Source organism: Cavia porcellus, unplaced genomic scaffold (genome assembly GCF_034190915.1).
Source record: "Cavia porcellus strain 051 isolate PalLab524CR breed Dunkin Hartley unplaced genomic scaffold, mCavPor4.1 scaffold_5, whole genome shotgun sequence".
Lineage (NCBI taxonomy): Eukaryota > Metazoa > Chordata > Mammalia > Rodentia > Caviidae > Cavia > Cavia porcellus.
Genome location: NW_026947488.1, coordinates 97,711,526 through 97,730,875, shown reverse-complemented (window position 1 = coordinate 97,730,875; position 19,350 = coordinate 97,711,526). Strand labels below are relative to the sequence as shown.

General features: G+C 51.5%; 1 protein-coding gene across 2 annotated transcripts in view; it reads right to left on the bottom strand.

Moving 5' to 3' along the window:
* Positions 1 to 19,350, bottom strand: part of Aff1 (ALF transcription elongation factor 1) — a 143,232-nt gene that overhangs the window by 105,159 nt on the left and 18,723 nt on the right. The gene's annotated exons all lie outside the window — the stretch shown is intronic.

Below are 19,350 nucleotides of genomic sequence, written 5' to 3'. Positions count from 1 at the left end.
AAAATAAGTATTTAAAATACAGTCAGCCCCCATATTTGTGGGCTCCTCCATTTTAAAATGCTTGGGGTAGGAAACATTTAAACATAAAATTTGAGGGGTCCCTCTCACTGAACATGTACAGACTTTCTGAGTTCCATCCCCACCACTGCCAAAAAATAATAATAATAAAATTCCATCCTTTCTCAGTGAGCCTTGAACTGTTCTGATACCATTTAAATATAAGAAAAGTCAGCAAATATTTAACCCTACCTCCCCCAGAGTCAACACCAGGTCAGAATGACACCTGAACGCTCACATTAATCTGCGATGTAAATGAGGGTAATCCTGAAGGGAAGTAGGATTCCCTACACCTCAAGAGAGGGGACAGCAAGCAGCTGCAGCCAAAGCAGCTGTAGCCAAAGCGGCACTGTGTGTACCTCCAGAGGCCCTGCCGCTCTTACCTTGGTATCTCAGTCCTGTTCAGAAGCTGAACAGGTAGGCACCCTTAACCTCCTGGGGGCTCAGACACCTTTGGCTTGTTGCTGAAATGCAAGGACATTCTCCATGATCTCCAGGGCTCCTGATGCTCCACCCCCAGCCCACCTAGGGAGCACCCAGCTCTGTGGTCAAGGGGCAAGGCCTGGTCCAGCCAGCAGACCCAGCTCACCTGGCAGAAGAGGGTAAGATCACTTGTCAGTCTCCACTGCACAATTAGAAACTTACAGCTGACTTAGCGACTGCCCACAATGAGAAAGGGTTTCTCGTGCAAGGACTGGAGTGGAAACGTGCTGGACAACAGTAAGGCTCACGACAAAGGGCAAGTTTCCCTGGGCAGTGAGCACAGGCCTCGGTGAGCCAGAGTCCTGCACACCTGACTTCACTTCCCCTCCTCCAGGGACCAAGGTGCTGAAGCCAGAAAGGTAAGTGAGGTAGGTACACAATAGCAGATGCCACAGGTGGCAGGTGGGCAGGTCCTTTCGTTGCAGGCAGCTGAGTTAGAAATACTATAGGCAGTGGGAGAGGGCTGGGTCCTCAAAGGAGCCAGTGCAGAAGCCCAGATACCTTGCAACTGTGAGGGACACACAGACACCTCCTGCTGTAGGCCAGGCCTCAAGACAAAGGATCAAGCAAATGCACCCACATCCTAAGGACTGGTATTCTAAATAGTTCCCTGTCACCCTGAGGAAGGCAGGAGTCACCATTCCAACCCTCTAAGGAAAGAATCACAGCTCTAAGGATGCCCATTTCCTATGTGACTCACTTTCCCATTTGTCCAGTAATCAATTTTATCTGAACTACTAATCTTATTGGCTAACCATAGTTCTGTCCCACCTTATGCCCATCTGCCTTGTGAGTTCCCAGTTTTCCCCACCTTGAACTCATCCCATGATTTTACTATATAAAAGTCCCTGGCAACCTGCTCGGGATCCTTCTGTCTCTCTCTCTCAGACAGAAGCTTTCTTTCTCTCAATAAATATATTCTACTCTTTTTTTTTCTTTGTACCAGGGATCAAACTTGCGATTTGTGCTTGCCAGGCAGGTGCTTAGGCTGTTGAGCCAAATCCCCAGCCCAATATATTCTCTAAAATCATTCTTCGATTTTAGAGAACATGAACTCACGGACATAGTTGGTAGGGAGTTTCAACCCCCCATATCACTTTGGCTCTCTGAAATGGGTTCCTGAATTCCAGGAGGACCTTTTTATTAGTTCACCGAGTTAGTGAGTTTCATGTATAACACTTGCAGAAATGTACTATCAACAATATACCTTAGATAAAATCACAAATGTACACTTGCTCATGTTATTCCAAGAATGAAAGAAGAATAACCACTCAAGTGCTCCACTGTTTGATGGAACATGTGGACAGATTTAATACATACATATATTTAAAACATTTTAAAGTACACTTACTTTTTTGTGAGTTTTCAAATGGGAATTTGCACTTTTAGAAGGATTTCAACCACCTCTGTTTTCACTAAATGTCTTTCTGTTTACTTCCAGCTACACCTGTCCATATCTCCTATTGTCCCCCCCCCCCCCGCCCCGTACCAGGGATCGATCTCATGAACGCCTGCTTGAAGGCAGGTGCTTATGCCGCTGAGCTAAATTCCCAGCCCCTCATATCTCCTATTTGTGGATCAGTAAAACATCCCACATCATCTGCCCATTATCTGCCTCCCTCCACCACACACACACACACACACACACACACACACACACACAGAGACAGAGAGAGAAAGAGAGAGAGAGAGAGAGAGAGAGAGAGAGAAAGAGACTTAAACTTAATTTTAGAATAATCTTAGATTCCCAGAAAACCCCAGGGCAGCCTCCCCCTTGCTGACATCCTATGTGACCATTTGTCAAAGCTGGGAAAACGCCTTTGGTTTGCTACTATGAACTCAACTCCGGACTTTATTTTTACTTCACCAGTTTTTCCATCAATGTTCTCTTTCTGTTCCAAGAGCCAAAACAGGGCATCACGTGTTGCTTTGTGTCCTCTGTCCCTGCCATGCCAGGCGCTCTGGCTGGATGTCCCTCTCTGGTCATGGGAAAGCCAGCCTCCACTCTGTGGGTGGTAGTGGCTGCCCCCCTCCCTGGGATGTCCCTGTAAGCTGAACTTGCTCTCCTCCACTGCTGTGCTTCTCCAGTCCACTGTTGTGATGGTCTGGTGGGTATCTGCTTTGAAGCTGGGTGTAGCAACACCACATGATCTCCACTTTCTTCCAGGTTGGCCCTGTTCCTGACATCTTTCAGCAACTCTCTCCAGTCTACCAGAGTCCAGGCTGGAAAGCCTTCAACAACCAGCCACTTCCCCCGCACTCAGGCTTCTCAGTCCAGTCCCCAGCTCCTAGGCCAAGAGAAGTCGACTTCCTCCTTGATGCCAATGGCGGCCTGCATTGAGACGTGCCCTCTGGGTCTTTCAGAGTCATGCTGTCTGTGAGTGGGCCTTCCTCTTGCTCACCTCAGAGACTAGGATCTGGGATCGAACTCTGCAAGTCCCTGTGTCTCTTCTATCAGGCTAACCAGGGTCCTGGACCCCACTGGACCCGCCAGATGCAATGCCTGCCCACAGCTCTCCAGCTCCACTGCAGGCCAAGACCTTTCTTCCCCCATGGCACACACACCTCCTCGGTGTGGACACTTGGAGTAATCCAAAGTGACCAGCAGAGTGTCACCCCTATGGGTGTGGCATAAGGCAGCTGTCAGTATCCTGGGTCCTTGGGCTTGTGAAGGGCAATCTCCCCACCGAGCAGGACAGGATTGCCTTCTCCAAGGAAGGGACTGGGACAGATGGACGGACTGGAGAAAGGGCTGCACCTCATCCATCATGGGGATGAAGGCAGAAAAAACATCCCAGAGAGGGGCTCCTGCATCCAGAGCAGAAACAATCTGGGTAACACAAAACTAGCAAATCCATATCTTACGTGTTTTTTAACTGTTGAGACTATAGCAATACCCTTTAGGGAAAGACTGGCCTCTTTAGAGGTTTGTTTTGTTTTATCCCCAGTACTAGGGATTGAACCCAGGACCTAACACACACCAGACAACCACTCTACCACCGAGCTTTTATCCCTAGGCCTTTTTGTTTTCTGGGGCCAGGTCTTCCACAACCACCTGGCTGGCCTCAAACCTGCAATCTACCTGCTTCAGCCTTGTAAATAGAAGGGTTCCTGGCATAACCAACCCTGCCTCACCTCCCTTACCTTTACAAAGGCACTACCCTCCCACACACTCCATGCACACTCCCTAGTTCCTACCACTCAAACACTTAAGGAAAACCAGGCACAGTAAACATCTGTAATCCCAGGTTCTGGGAGGCTGAGGCAGGAGGATTGTAAATTCAAGGCAGCCTGGGTAATTTAGTGAGATTCCTCTCAAAATAAATGAAATAGACCACAGATGTAGCTTAGCAGTAGAGGATGTACCTAGCAAAGGAAAGGGGGGGATATGGCCCAAACCCAGGGGGTGACCCCAAAGCCCTCTGCCAGACCACAACTTAGTTAAAATGACTGTCCCAACCCCAACACTTGACTCCCCTGACCCCTTGCAGATGCCCAGGCCTCAGTCACCTCCCCTGACAAGGAGGCATGGCTCTCCTGTCTCCTGCGCTGGGACTGAGCACCGGGAGCAGCTCCTGGGATGTGGGAGTACAGGGCTGGGTTCAGGGAGTGCACCCATTACTACTCTGTTTGTGGCTCGCTGCCTCTAAATCCTGCATCTCCCCTACCCCCCCCCCAACTTCCAGGACTATCCTCTCACACTCCCATTTTACAAAAAATAGTTAATTATGAAGAAAGATGTTCATAATAAAGTCTGTCAGTATCTAGTTTCATAAAATAACTACCTATGTTTGTTAATAAGCTCTATTAGGAACGGGCATTGTAGCGTATACTTGCACCCCAGTGTTTGGGAGGCCAAGGCATGAGGATCACAAATTCAAAGCCAACCTGGGCTACCCAGGGAAACCTTCTCTCAAAAAAAAGGTCTGACTGGTGTCTCTAGCAAACTGCTAGCCATGGACATCACCAGAGAGAAGGATCTGGTGACTTATTTGCTTCTGGGCATTTTAAATTTTTAAAGTATCATACAATGAGCACATTCCTGCTGTGTGATCCTTTAAAAAAAAAAAATCGAAATGACAATTACTGCAAACAGAAAACCAAAAAAAAAAAAAAAAAAAAAAAACCACTCAAATCTTAAGCTCCAGGATGAGATGGGGTCTCTACCTCTCCAGGAGGCACTCTCTCTGCTGGGCCAGGGTGTGCCTATCTCTGGAGCCCTGCTCAAGGCAGCCTCCCCCTAGTTACACTGCACAGATGGCTGTGCGGGACCAAAGCACAGGCGGTGACCCCGGCTTGGAGCTGGAACATGTAGGGCTTATTGTCCACATGTACTGACATGCTTGGGCTTCAGCGGTACTTGCTGCTCTGTCTTCCAGGCGGCCCTTCAGGAAGTTTGTTTGTTTTTCTCTCCTGCTCCTCTCCCTGTTCTTTGGCAAACTCTCAGGCCCCACCCAAGCCTGCAGAATTAGAAACCCAGTGGGAAGAGCCAGTTTCACTTCACTCTCAGGTGATACCCATGTGCACTGAAGTTTACAAACCACTGCTTAAGGTTAGCGATGGGCTGAGACCTCTGATTCTTTTGTGAAATAAAAAATAATTACAGCCTTCCCAGGCCCTCCATCACTTTTCTTAGTTCAGCTCTTCACACAGCGCAGTGAGAACTATTTTTTCTTGCTAACTCAACGCATTCCCCAAGTCTTCAAGACTGTGGCCAGAACACAGAACATGTAATTCCTAAAATATACATCAGATGTCACCACCCCCAAAGCACTCTCTCCTGCCTCCAGAGGGAAAACCCAAACAAAACTCCCCGGGGGCTACAGCACCCTGGCTTCTCAGACTGCCCTGGACCTGGTGAGTATCCTCACCACCCTCCACCCTCCACTCTCCACTCCTGCCCTCTGCATGCAGAGGGGCCGAGCCAGCCCTGGCACCCAGCACATTCTCCTCTCTCCCTCAGCAGCAGTCTGGCCTGTGGCCAAACACAGTCAGGCGGCTCTGCCCAGACACCTCCCCAGCCTGCATGCCCATGAGGTTGGTGCAGGGTCTAAGCTCAGAGGCCACAAGAGGAACATGGGATGAGCTAAGATGCACTCTGAGAGGCGCCCCTACAACCACCCTAGGATTTCTCTCAAGATGCAATCAGTGGGCTCTGACAGGATCCATGACTGCAGCGGGTGAGGGCTGGTGCACACATTTCTATGTTCCAAAAACTGTAACAGCAGCCACAGATACTGCTCTGGGCACACAGGTGAAGGACTTATCTCTGGCCTTTTCCAGCATGGGGCCACTTCAGGTGCTGACACCCTGAAGTGTACCCTGCCTGCCAAGTATGACTGGCCAGTCTTGTAGTCAAATTAAAAACAAGCAACAAGAAATTGAAGAATTCTTTAAATGCAGTTTGTTTAGTAGAAAGACTCTAAAAATACACAGTATAGACAGGAAAATAAGAGAAAACAGGCATATCGCTTTGAAGATGGGGACATCCATGCAGGTTTATAAACTCACAGGCACGACTCTGACCCTTGACCCTTGAACCAAGCAGTGGGTCACAGTCCTGCCTGCACCAGAGGCCATGTGCAGACGTGCAGATTCCTGCTGGGCTGAGGCTCCAGCCATGCAGTGGGGCAGCCTCTGCCTCAGAGCCACCACCAAGTGCAGTCATGGGCGCAGCCACCCCTGGGCTCCACCCTCACATTTGAACAATTCCCAGGGATTCACACCCGCATTCTGAGAAGCAAAGCCCTGTGAAACACGTGACAGCCGAGGGTTCTGCAAGTTCTCTGCTAAGAGGCATTGCTCCAGCATCTCTCACAGACTCTCACAGCCTCTCTACCACCACCAGCTCTTCTTTCCTTCCAGTACTGGGACTGAATTCAGAACTCTGCGAATACTAGGCAAGCTCTCTAACCCTGAGAGACACCTCTGGTTTTCATTTATTTATTTGTGTATTGAGATGGGGACACAGTTGCCCAAACTGGCCTAGAATTTGTAATCCTCCTGCCTCAGCTTCCTGGGTGGTAGGGATAACAGGTGTGCACCATCATGTGGGGATAACACATCAATCTCTAAACAAAATGTTGGTGCAATAACCTATGCATTTGGGGTTTTTCCATCTCAATTCATCCTCAAATTTTCCTGAACACACAATATGAAAAGGGGAAAGATATAAAAATTGTAAGACAGGATGATTTCCTAGTCTCTAAAAGGATGATTTTTCCTCTTGTGGGGGAAAAAAACACAGGCAGGCAGGCCACAATGATCAGTAGATTACAGCTTATAAATTATACTATGATCTGGCTGATGGGCATTTTTCTAGGGTGCTAGCCTAGCCCAAGTGTGCTGTTTTCATCCCCAGGAAATGTTTGAATCCAAACAATTTGGAGCCCACTTTGGGGTCCAGGTTTCACATTCTGTCTGAGGACCAAGGCTCTCTTCCAAAGGCATAGGTGTTTTATTTGGGGTTTGTCACGGTCCTGCTTCCTACCAGAATCACATGCAAAATAAGAGAAAATCAAATCATCATTCATTAAGCACCTATTAGGTCTAAAGTCCCATAGGCTGGGCATGGTAATCCCAGCACTGGGTAGGCTGAGGCAGGAGGATCACTGTGAGTTCAAGACCAGCCTGAGCTACATAGTAAGTTCAAGGTCAGTTGGAGCCTGAATTGCATAATGAGAATCTTCCAAGAAAGAAAGAGAAAGAAAGAAAGAAAGAAGAAAAGAAAAGAAGGGAGGGCAAAGAAAACAAACAACAGGGAGGAAAAAAAGGAAGAAAAGAAAGGCAGTCCTGAGAAACCCTATAGGAGAGATTTTTTAAATCTTTGTCCTCTAAGAACTTACTAACTCAGAGCAAAAGCTACTCCATTTTCTAAATCCAAAATAGAATAAATCTAATCGACAAAAAGTTGATAACAACCACTTTAACATTTTTGTGGCCAAGGCCTCTGAACTGGGTCCAGGGTTAAGAAGCTTAGTGGTAAAGTACCTGTCCTGCGTGTGTCTGGCCGGGTCAAACCCCGCACCACACAAAAAAGGAGAAAGAATTACATATGTATTGTTTTCTCAGAGACCTTTTGCTGATTGCTTTGCAGTGCTGGAGACTGAGCTCAGGAAATGTAAAGCTACATCCCCAGTCCTTTTTATTTTCTTGAGACAGGGTCTTGTGAAATTGCCCAGGGGGAGCTTGAACTTGTGAGCCACCTGCCTCAGTTTCCTGAGTTGCTGGGTCTATGGGTATGCACCACAATGCCTGGCTAACAGAGTGCTTTGGGGTTCACTGGCCCCCATGTTCTCACTAAGAAGGAGACTTCCCCACCGTTCCAAAGTGAGGGTCCTGACTGGAGGTCCACACCCAGCGCCAGCCCTGGCTCCCTGGAAATTCGTGCAGATACCTCCTGCATGAGAGCCTGCTCCCTCGGGACTGGTCCAGGGTACTCGGACAATTGGTAACCATATCAGTACCAAGGGCTAGCACAGAGGTGAGCCAGGCACTTGCCAGAACTTTCTGCATTATGCAAACTTAGCGAGCACCACCAGCTACCCCACCACCACCTACCCCACCACCACCCCCGCCCCTGGTCTCAGCACCCACCCATCCAGAGGGAGCTCCCAGCCAGGCCTCTGCCCTGAGCACACCCCACACACCCTGCCATCTACAGATAACGACAGGAGGCAGGAGCAGCAGTTTTCCCCAAGTCATGCAGCTGCTAAACATTGTGGCTGAGATAGGGCCCTGTACCACACCTCCTCTCCACTGTGTGGGGAGCCCTTTCAACCTCCCAAGGAAACAGTCACAGAACCTATGACTTGCACTGAGTCCCAGCCCTTGCTTATTTTATATTTTGAAACGAAGTTCCAGTAAGCTAGTGTCGCTGACCTTGAACTTCTGCTCCTCCTGCCTCAGCCTCCCTAGCAGCTGGAATGATACATGTGCACCCTGCCAGGCTAGACCACACTCCTTGGAAGTCCTTCCTTCTGCTGTCTGGGGTCAGCACTCCTCTCCCGATCCTGTGAAATGAGGTCTGCATGTCCACCTTCATGCCAGCCTGTCCTTTAGAAGAAGCCTACAGCAGAGAGCCTGCAGGGCTGCGGGACAGCCACAGCAGTGTTAGGGACATGAGGACCTCCAGGACCACTCTTTCTTTGCTCTACGGTGCCCTCTCGCTCCTCCACCCCCTTAAAACAATGTAGAGTCGCAGCAGCCACCTACACAGGCTGCCTTTTCACAGTTCCTAGAGGAGTGGGCTGCAGCCACGGCGCTGGCTAAGGCAGTGAAGAAGCAGAAGATCACTCTCTGACCTGCACATCCGAACAGGTTCCCACACTAGTCGGCTGGGGCAAATCTCTGCTGGCAGGCAACAACTGGCAACAGTGAAGCTCCATGGCGTCCATCGGGGCTCTAGGGGGCTCAGTGGTGTGGCTACCCTGTGTGTTCACACCGCAGGCCCTACCACCCCGTGGCCTCAGGCACCATGTGGAGCTGCTCCCCTCAGCTCCACACACAGCTCCCAGAGTAGCAGGCACTGTCTGCGTCTCCAGGCCTCTCAGTGTCCACCGATAGCCACTGTCTCAAGACCTTTGTTCCTGGCCAGCAGAGCAACAGCCAGGGCAACCCGCTCCCCAGAGCGGCCCTGACCAAACCTAACTCCTCTCCCAGTCAGAGTTGGACAGCCCAGCTGCTGGCTGGCCTGGACTCAGGCCTAGAATGGTATATACCAAGGTCCCAGCAACAGCCGGGGAAATGGCCAGGAAAGAGCAAGGTCAGCTGGCCAGGTCATGGGGCCACACAGCCGCAGCCCGTTCCTGCCCTGGGAAACATGGGTGCCAGGCGGCTCTGTCCACTGGCCACATCGCTGCTGGCCACAGCAACGTGAGGTTCCCAGTGGGAGGAGGGGACGCTGTAGAGATGCAGCTGGGCACAGCACGGAGAGTTTTTAAAGATAAAATTCCAGGATGAGCGCTTTCCAGCTTTAAATAGACTTTAAGGAAGAGACTTTTAAAAATAACACAGCGGGGCTGGGGATTTAGCTCAGTGGCATAAGTACCTGCCTTGCAAGCAGGCGGGCGTGAGTTCGATCCCCGGTACTGATAAAAATGAAAAAGAAAACAAACAAACAAACAAACAAACAAAAAAAACACAGCAACAGCCCAGGAGGAGGAGCACCCCTGTGATCCCACCATTTGAAAGGCTGAGGCAGGAGTATCACCAGGAGTCAGAGGACAGTGAGTTCAAGGCCAGCCTGAACTATCTATGTCAAAAAAAAAGACATAGCAACAGTTTATTATCTCAAATGTTTTCATATTTATCATTTATTATTAATAAAAATTTCCATGAACAGTTTTTTAAACTTTTTTTAGTTTTTTTAATTTAATGGTTGTGTTCAGGAAACTTGTATTACAGGGTAGGTATGTTTCCTGGGCTTCTTCATAATCTATGTTCTTTTCTTTTATCACTTGCAGTTTTCTTTGGGTGGGGCTGAAAAATCCCAGGCCCCTTCCAAAGGAGTCTCTTAGCGTAGGAAAAGACACATGTCACTAGGAGGGTTACCAGGATTCTAGAGGCTAAGTGCACATTTCACAGTAGTGTGTTGTATGACTGTATTGCTGTGTTAGTTTGCATTCTCAATAGCTACATATAGCCCTTTCCCTCTACAGTCTTGGTTAAAAGAAAATTTAAACACATGCTGTCAAACTCTTGATTTTTGCCAATCTGGCAGACAAGACATGAGAGCTAGGTGTGGCATCATTTTGCCACACCTAGTAAGACCTTGCCTCTTACTAAGCATGGCTAACTTTTATTTTAATTTAATTTTTTTCTGAGGTAATGGGGATTGAACCCAATGCCTTCGCACTGAGCTTTACTTCCAGTCTTTTTGTTATTTTTCTGTTTTGAGACAGGGAGGGTCTTGATAAGATATGTTCTGGCTGGATTCAAACCTGTATCCTCCCATCTCAGCCTTGTGGGAGCACAACATGCCACAGTGCACTGACCTGAATAACTTTCTATATTAAAGGAACATGTTAAAAATGTATCTTTGGACTGGTTTGATATTACAGAATCAAAGTTTTCAAATAAAATTTCCATAAAGATAAGAAGAGCCACTGAACACACTACTTTAAAATGTGGGCAATTTTTTTTTTTTTGTCTTTTTCGTTTTTATAGGTACCAGGGATCGAACTCACGACTGCCTGCTTGCAAGGCAGGTGCTTATGCCACTGAGCTAAATCCCCAGCCCCTCAAATGTGGGCAATTTTAAACAGCGGAGGTGTGACACACCTGCGACCCCAGCACTCTGGGGGGCTGAGGCAAAAGGATCACACGTGTAACCCCAAACTGGGCAAGTTAAGAATTATCAAGACCCTGCCTCCAGAAAGGCTGAAGATGTAGCTCAATGTGAGGGCCCAGGTTTATGCCCAGTACGCCCCACAAAGAAAAAGTGGGTATGTTAGAAACCTCCCTCCCCACTCAGGCTGCCTTCTAGCAGCTCCTGGGATGAGGCCTCCTCACTAAGGCCCTGGTGAACCGGTACCAGCTGTGAACTGAGACTAGCCATGAAAGACAGGAAGGCAGGTCCAATGTGGGGACCCCGGAGGGAGGGCCTGATGCAAACCCCAAGGACAAGACACTGTGGATGAGGAGGAAAGGAGTTTGCTGGCTTTAAAACTGGCCAGGGCAGAGCCAGGCAAGTTCAAAGCAGAACCAGCATTGAAAGGGGCAGAGTGGGAGGTGACAGGTGGAGAAAAGTGAGGTGAGAGCAGAGAACAGATGCACAGGGCTGAGAGCAGCGCCCTGGCACAGATGCCAGTGGGCACTGCACCAAGAGCAGCCGCAGGCCGGAGCCCAGCACCAGCAGAGCCCTTCTACTCAGGGGTGGCCCCAGAGAAGCAGGAAACATGACACTGTGCACCCACAACCCAGATCCCACCCAGGTGTGGAAGCGAAATTAATGATGCAAGATGAGATACTTGGGCGCCATCTCACTGGGTGCAGTCTCTGGTGCAAGGCATTCCACATCTGCACAGCTCCTCCTCACACAGATGGCAGCGTCTGCCTCCGGGGTCCCGGACCACGCCACCCAGAGTGTCTGACTCACTGGGCTCGCCTCCTCCTGGGAGCAGGCATCCAGAAAGTGCCAGCCTGGGCCACAGGGAGAAGGGAGCCACGCCCACAGTGACACTCAGACACCCCACCCACCACGCTGCTGACAGTGAGTCAGGGCCCCTCCCTCCAGGGCCAGTGCCCCCGCCCCTGGCCCTAGCCGCTATTCCAGGCACAGGGTAGAGAGATGTCTAAGGCCAGCAGCCCACAGCACTGGCCACTGAGGTGGGAAGGCACGGTGGGAAGAAGGCAGTGGGCTAAGGGAAGGCCAGAGGCTTCAGGTGCTCAGGGCACAGGCATACTTCCTCCAGATCCAACTTGCAAAACGAAAGCAAGAGGCTGGGTAGCACAGAAGGCTGAGGCAAACAGGCCACTGAGGCGAAGGCCAGCCTAAACTACTGAACCTATCTAGACCCCATCTCAAAACTCAGAAAACAAGCTAGGTGTGGTGGCACACGCCTGCAATCCTAGCCCTGGGAAGCTGACAAAGGAGGGTTCTTGAGTTCAAAGCCAGCCTGGGCCACCCAGTGAGTTCAAGGACAGCCTAAACTACACAGTCAGATCTTGTCCTAAAAAAAAAGGCTGCCCTGGGTGGAAGCTTACCTCAGAGGCCTAAGCACCTACGACAAGCCCAAGATCCTGAGTTTGATCCCTGGAATCAAAAAAACAAAACAAAAAAGTCTTTGAAAGCTGGACATGGTGGTATACTGCTGTCCTCCCAGCTCTTGGGAGGCTGAGGCAGGAGAATCATTTGCAAGTTTGGGACCAGCCTGGGCTACAAAGTGAGCCCAAGGCCAGCCTGAACTGCATAGGGATATCTCATCTCGAAAAGATCCCCTCCCCAAAAAAAGCCAATAACAAAATCAGCACCAAGCTCCCCCATGTAAATCTTTCGTGCGCCCACAAGAAGCCAGGGCTCATTCCCACGACACACCACCCCAGATTCTCACCACCGGCACTAGCTGTGGGTGGGACACTGCTCAGCTCTCCATGAACTGACTTGTTGACCCTAACAGAGTCAGTGCTCCTTTTTTGAACACCTAGTCCACTTATTAGAAAAGGAAGTTATGAAATATCCTGATATCTTTCACAAGATCGGTTTACATGAGAATCCACCGCGCGTGACAAGGCCCTGGCGCTCCTGATTTCAGCATGGCCACTGGGGACACAGCACAGTGCAACTCAAAACAACAGCAAGCACAGTGTACAAGGTGCAGGCTGCAGAGCCCCTTCATGCCGCCCACTTCTCACTGCTGCCCACAGGTTTAATCCTAGCTTTGTGGGAGGCTGAAGCAGGGGGATCCTGAGCTTGAGTCAAACCTGGATAGTTCATTGAGACCCTGTCTTAAAAAACAGCATTGTAGGGGCTGGGGATTTAGCTCAGCGGCATAAGCGTCTGCCTTGCAAGCAGGCAGTTGTGAGTTTGATCCCTGGTACTAATAAAAAAAAGACAAAAAAAAAAAAACCATCATGTAGCTCAGTGGTCCAGTGCTTGCCCAGCACAGGCAAGGGCCTGGGTTCCATCCCCAGTACTATAACACAAAATAAAACCAAAACCAACAAGCCCCTGGTACTGCCCTCCTCATCCCCCTCCAGCACTGAGCTCAGCACCCTGTCTGGCCACTCTGCATGTCCAACCCTGCTGAGTCTTCTCAACATGCCTCTAACAATTACTCTTCAGTGCACTTTTTCCCTTACTGTACTTTAGTTTACAGTAGTTTAATTTTGTTGACACATACTGGCTGTGAACTCCCAACCCTCCTGCCTCAGCTTCCCAAATGCAAGGATCACAGGCCTGCCTCACCATGCCCAGCTCCAATAATCTCTGACGCTGACTGCATATGGAACCTAGAGCCTCACAAGGGGAAGAAAGTGCTCTTTCACCCAGCTACACACCCAAGCTTCACACATCGGTTTTAAGTTTGATTCCTGTCCTGTCTGCCGCCATGCACACTGCTGGGGCAGGAAGCAGAAGCCCGTTTTATTGGTCACTGTGTGTCCAACACCTGGTCCGGGCCCACAGGCTCCATTAGTAAAGTTCTGCCCTCACGAATTCCATGCTCCCAGCGCAACAGAGTGCAAAGACCACGGGAGATGTCTGCTGAGCTGAAATTAAAGCTCAGGGGGATAAATATGATTCCCCCATGAAAACTGAGGCGTATGGGGAGGAACCCAAACAGTCATAAACAGGCATGGGAAGACCTGGATTGGGGTGGGGGGACAGCGCATGCTGTGTTTCTCCGGGCAGCAAGGATCCAGCCAAGCGGAGGCCAAGGCCACAGTCACCCGGAGGTGCAGGGCACAAAGCCAGCCACGGTGGCGGTGCCCTGGACACCACCCCAAGGCAAAGGTCTGGAAGCAGGGCCGGGCACAGGAGAGCCACAGCACACCCCTACGTGATGACATCCTCCATGTGCACTAGCCACCAGTGCTCTCTAGAACTCAGCCAACGCCGAGGCTCTCCCCAGGAAGAGCTGGCACCAGGCACCTAGGGCTGCCTCTTCTCTCCTATGGGAGCGTCTCCCAGGCTGCAGCCCCTCTTCCAGGTTAAACGCAACAGGGACCACTCTGCCCACCTTGGAGGATCAGATCTGGCTGCTGGAGGGATCCCTGAATAAGTGGGCAAATAGAGCTTAAAAACAAAAGATGTGGGGGCTGGGGATTTAGCTCAGCGGCATAAGCGCCTGCCTTGCAAGCAGGCAATCATGAGTTCAATCCCCGGTACTGATAAAAAAGAAAAAGACAAAAAAAAAAAAAAAAAAAAAAGATGTGTTGTTACAGGTACCACTCCACTCAAGAAAGTTAACACTGTGGCCATAAACACGGATTTAAGAAAAGGGAAGGCACCAGCGCCCAGAAAGGATGACCTGCCAAGGAGAGTGCGGCCCTTCCGGTCCCCAGCTGCCTCCATTCTCCTTACAAAGCATCTGCTTCCTGAAACCAGGCCAGGGTGGCTATAGCTGGTCTCACCCCACCACCCACATCCACGCTCACCCTGTGTCGAGAAGGAACACAGCACTCTACATGGAGACCAGTGAGTGGGTGAGGCGGGGCTGGAGACCGCAGTGCGATCCTGGTTGGAGTTGAAGTCAACTCAAAGCAATCCACGGACTCTTTCCCCAGTGCACCCCAGGCCCTCCCAGGCAGGCTGTGTGAACCTCGTGTGCCTGCTTGGCCTGGCCAGACCCTGCCCCTCCCTGACCGCCCCTTCCACACACCAGAGCGCCCAGAGCCTCTGCCTGCCCTTCAGGCCTCCCTTCTCCCTGCTGCACTCCCTCATCTAGGGCTCCAACCCTGTCCCATCATTGGTGACCCACCAAAATGCCATGGTGCTGCCACTTACTCCCCAACCTGCAAGCAGACCCTGTGAACAAAGCAGTCAGTGCACTGAACGGTAATCAGGTTCCATTTACAAACCACCACCTGGTCTTTCCCTCTAACTTTCAGGAAAGCATGGATGAGGGAGGCCTTCGCATCTCCCCTAGACGAGGTCTCAGGAACCTGTGGGCCACAGTTCCCCAGGCCCTGCTGCTCTCTTCCCTACGCTCCCCTCCCCCTGCCCTGCAGTCTGGCCTCCTCCGTCAGAAGACGCCTGTGCCTCAGCTGGCTCCACTGTCCCAGGTCCTAGGATGGAAGGAAGTGCCACAGTGCTCTCCACTCCCTCCTGGCACAGAAGGGCCATGTTTCTGACCCTGCACACTTCGCGACCAGGGCACTGCTAACACAAATGCCTCAAAGCCTTTTCCCGACACCACCATGGCTCTCCACTTCCAATGAGCTCCTCTGCATCACTCAGCAACCCTGGGCAAACCCCTGCTGGCTGCAGACACCTCAGAAACACAGTATTGCTAACCATCCTTCCCATACAGGGAATTGCACTCAGGCAGCACTGGGCCACATCCCCAGTCCTTCATATTTGAGACTGGGTCTTGCACAATGGCCAGGTCAGATAGTCCTGTCTAAGCCTCCCCTGAGCTGGGGTTACAGGCAACAGCCACTGTGCCCGCACACTGCTCATTTTCTTCTTCTTCAAACAACCTACCAGAAGTCAGGCGTGTGGCACACCCTGTAATTTTGGAATTCTGGAAGGCAGAGACAGGAGACTCATAAACGCAAGCTCAGTGTAGGCTACTAAACAATTTTGTGAGAACCTCTACCCCACAAAATTTTTTTCAGTTTTCTTAAAATGCTGGGAATATAGCTCAGTATGAAGTCCCTGGATTCAGTCCCTGCAGCTGCAGACCTGGGGTGGCACCTGCTGCGGTGACCAGGCCATCACCGAGCTCAGCCAATGAGCGTGCCTTGAGTGTGGTACACTGATGATAAGCAGGCAGCACCTGAGTGATCTCTGCTGTGATCACGGGGGAGGGGGGTGGCCAGCCCGAACTCCAGCCCGATGACCCCGGATCAGAAGCACCACCTTCAGCGGGAGATGGACGGAGGAAGTCGAAACCCTAACACCCTATTCCTGCATGGCACCAAGGCGCGCTCCAAGAAGAGGTGGCATCTGACTTGAGCAACATCCTATCACCACAACATGTGGACTCGGTGTCCCCAGGTGATGGTCTTCACCCTGTACGGCAACACGAGACCCCTCTGTGACCGCCAGGTTTCTCCTCCAAACCCTGATGGCTCTGCCTGAGCCAAGCTCAGGGAAGCATCCTCCCCTCTACACCCACCTTGGCCCCAACCCTGCAGGGCAGGGCAGGGTGGGCCACTCCACCACCACAGACCTGAGGCTGCCATGTCCAGCGGTGCCCAGTAGTCTCTGCTGGTCCCCAGTCCTCGTATGAGCTATCTACCCTCACCCTCTGCTCTGGCATAGACCTGGGCACAGAATGCCAGGGGAGCACAGGCCCCACAGCTGGGGGGCCTGTGAGACTGGGACAAGGGCACCACCTTGCACTCTACCCTAGGCATCCACTCCCTCTCTTCTCATCACAATTACACAAGCATCGATGAAACCAAGGGCCAGGAAAGCTTTGGGCTCCAGCCCTGCCACAGACCTGGCTCCCAAGCTGCCTTCCTGCCTCACCCTGTAGCTGCTCCCCCTTTTCCGGCCCAGCAGTGATTCGAGAACAGGATGTTGCTCATAAATCTCTCCCCTCTGCTCACCTACCATCCACTGGTCAGCGTATTTTCACAAGGGCCACTGCTTCCCATGCTCCCTTGGTACAAGCCCAGAGGAGAGGTCAGCAGAATGCCAGCCCCTGGCCCACAGCCACCAGCCTCCACAGGAAGCGGGCCCTGGTCAAGTGGCACCCTTCTGCTGGGCGAGTGCTGAGTGCTGACAGCTGGGTGGCTGCAAGGGCGGGACCATGTAAAAAGACGCTTCCTAAACCCAAGAGAGGACCGGCAGGCGGGCGGCAGGCGGGTAGATCACAAAGGGAAAGCAGTTCCTGATGGCAGAGGCCAATGCTCATGGATCTTCAATGGTTTAATTTATTAAATGTACTGCATCTCTTCATTTGCAGGCAGAAAGCCAGCCATTAGAGACACAGGCAATAACCTGGGGGTGTGTGCATGCATGTGTGTGCATGTACACACTCATGCACAGGACTGGGGACCGGACCTGGGGCCACGTGCATGTCTGGCAGGTGCTCCAGAGCTACCTTAGCCCCTCAGCTGCCTCCCACGCAGGCAGCTGCTCCTTGCATATTCTTGCTACTTGGTTGCCGCTAAATCACACTTCCTGGCCACTCCTGCTGCCTGCTACCCTCGGGAAGCCTCCACCGCCCCATGCCTGTGTCTACTGGGCCTTAACACCTACTGCTGGCCCGGCAGGCCCGCCTAGCACACCAAACTCAGACCACAGGCTGCACTGCAGCTCGGAGAGCACTTGGCGGGGACAACACAGCAGGCTGCAGCCCCAGCACTGAGGAAAACAAGAAAGAGTACCAGACTACTACTTCACCTGCCCCTTCCATTTAATTTTTTGGACAGCATCTCGCCCAAGTTGGCCTTGAGCTTGGCTCCTTCCACCTCAGCCTCCTGAGTATCCAGCAAGACAGGTGTGTGCCACCACACACGTCTGGCTGGGTCTTCCCCACCTTTGTGAGAGACTCCTCTATGTCACAGCCAAATGCTAAGAAGTAAATTACTTTTCATGTAAACTGGCACAACCACCATGGCAATCCTTATGGAGGAGATTCCTCAAAACTAAGAGGAGGCCTTCCATCAGACTCAGGAATTCCCCTCCCGGGGTCACCCTGCACGCGTTAAGATGCCATGTTACAGTAGCCCGTGCACATCCACATCACAGAGCACGGCTCACAACACTGTACCTCGGAAGCGGCCTGCGTGTCATCTGCAGATGGAGGGACAAGGAAAACAAGGTGTTTGCACACAGTGAAGCACTGCTCCGTGTAAGAAGGGCAGGCATGAGTCATCTGTGGGAGTCTGGAAGCACACTGAAACCGTACCGGGCGAACCAAATCAGACAGCTGGAGGGGAAGATGGAGAGAGAACGCAGACGTGTCATGTCATGTACCAGCTCCCGCAAGGAGTGTGATCTCGAAGCACTGCAGACACAGATTAAGAAAAAGTAGAGAATGTGGCCTTTTTCCTTTAAACTCCCAACTCCCAACAAACCCGCACCCTCTATTTCTGGAGGTTGCACAGAGCATTCAGTCCCCTCCATGAATGAAGGGCTTGAGCATCGTTCGTAGGGAGTCAAACTGAACTCTGGCTGGCTGAGGACGCTGGAAGCTCCGGAAACAGGACCAAGGCGAATGCTCGGCTCAACATCACCCAGGTGCCCCACCCCCACCCCGCCAAAGGAGAAGGGGAGGGGTGAAATACGATTGTGCTGCAGGCAGAGGGCAGGAGGCAGCAGCCTGGGTTACAGACCCTGAGGTGCGGCCTGTGCAGTGGGGGTGAGGAAGCAACTCAGCAGTCACAGAGAAAACCCATAGTGGAGAGGGAAGAAGTTGGGGTTAAGATCTGAGGGATGGCAAGTGTGATCTAGCAGGATCGCAGGAAGTTCTGGCCAGGCGTGGTGGTGCACACCTGTAATCCAGCACTCTGGGAGGTTGAAGTAGGAGGATTGCAAGTTCCAGCCCAGCTTTGGCAACTCAGTCTCAAAACAAAAACCAAAAAGGGACTGGGGAAGTAACAAGGTTTGACTGAGCTCTAAATTCAATCCACAGTACCACAAAAACACCCCAACACTGTGCTGTGTTTACAAATCCCCATTGGCTGGCAAGTGCCACAGAATGTGCCATGGTCCCCATTGTGTCCCCAGTGAGGAGGCACTGGGTGCTGAAGGTTGCCAGGTGACAGATAGCTCTGCAGCACAGAGCATGCCAATGTAAACACATGCGTGTGAAAACACAGCATGCACACTTGCCCTGACACAGCAAGGCACCCAGAGCCAGGAGGGTGGCACCCTGGGTCCTGTCCTGCAGTGCTCTCCCTTGCTGCTGTCTGCACCTTTCTCAGGACAGAGGCCAGGTTGGAGCAGACAGGCAGGAAGTACACCAAAAGCAAGGACCATCCAGGGTGAGAAAGCTGGAGGGATGGAGTCGCACTGGTCGGGAGATGGGGGCTGGGAGAACAGTCTTCTTGTTAACCCCAGGCCACCAGCAAGCTACCAGTCTATCCAGAGCTGGCTGGAAACATGCATCTGAACCACCCTATGAGGGCTCCAGGGGACTCCTGGGCAACACTGGCCTAGGTAGAGCTTTGAGCAGCTGCAAAGGGCGGGTG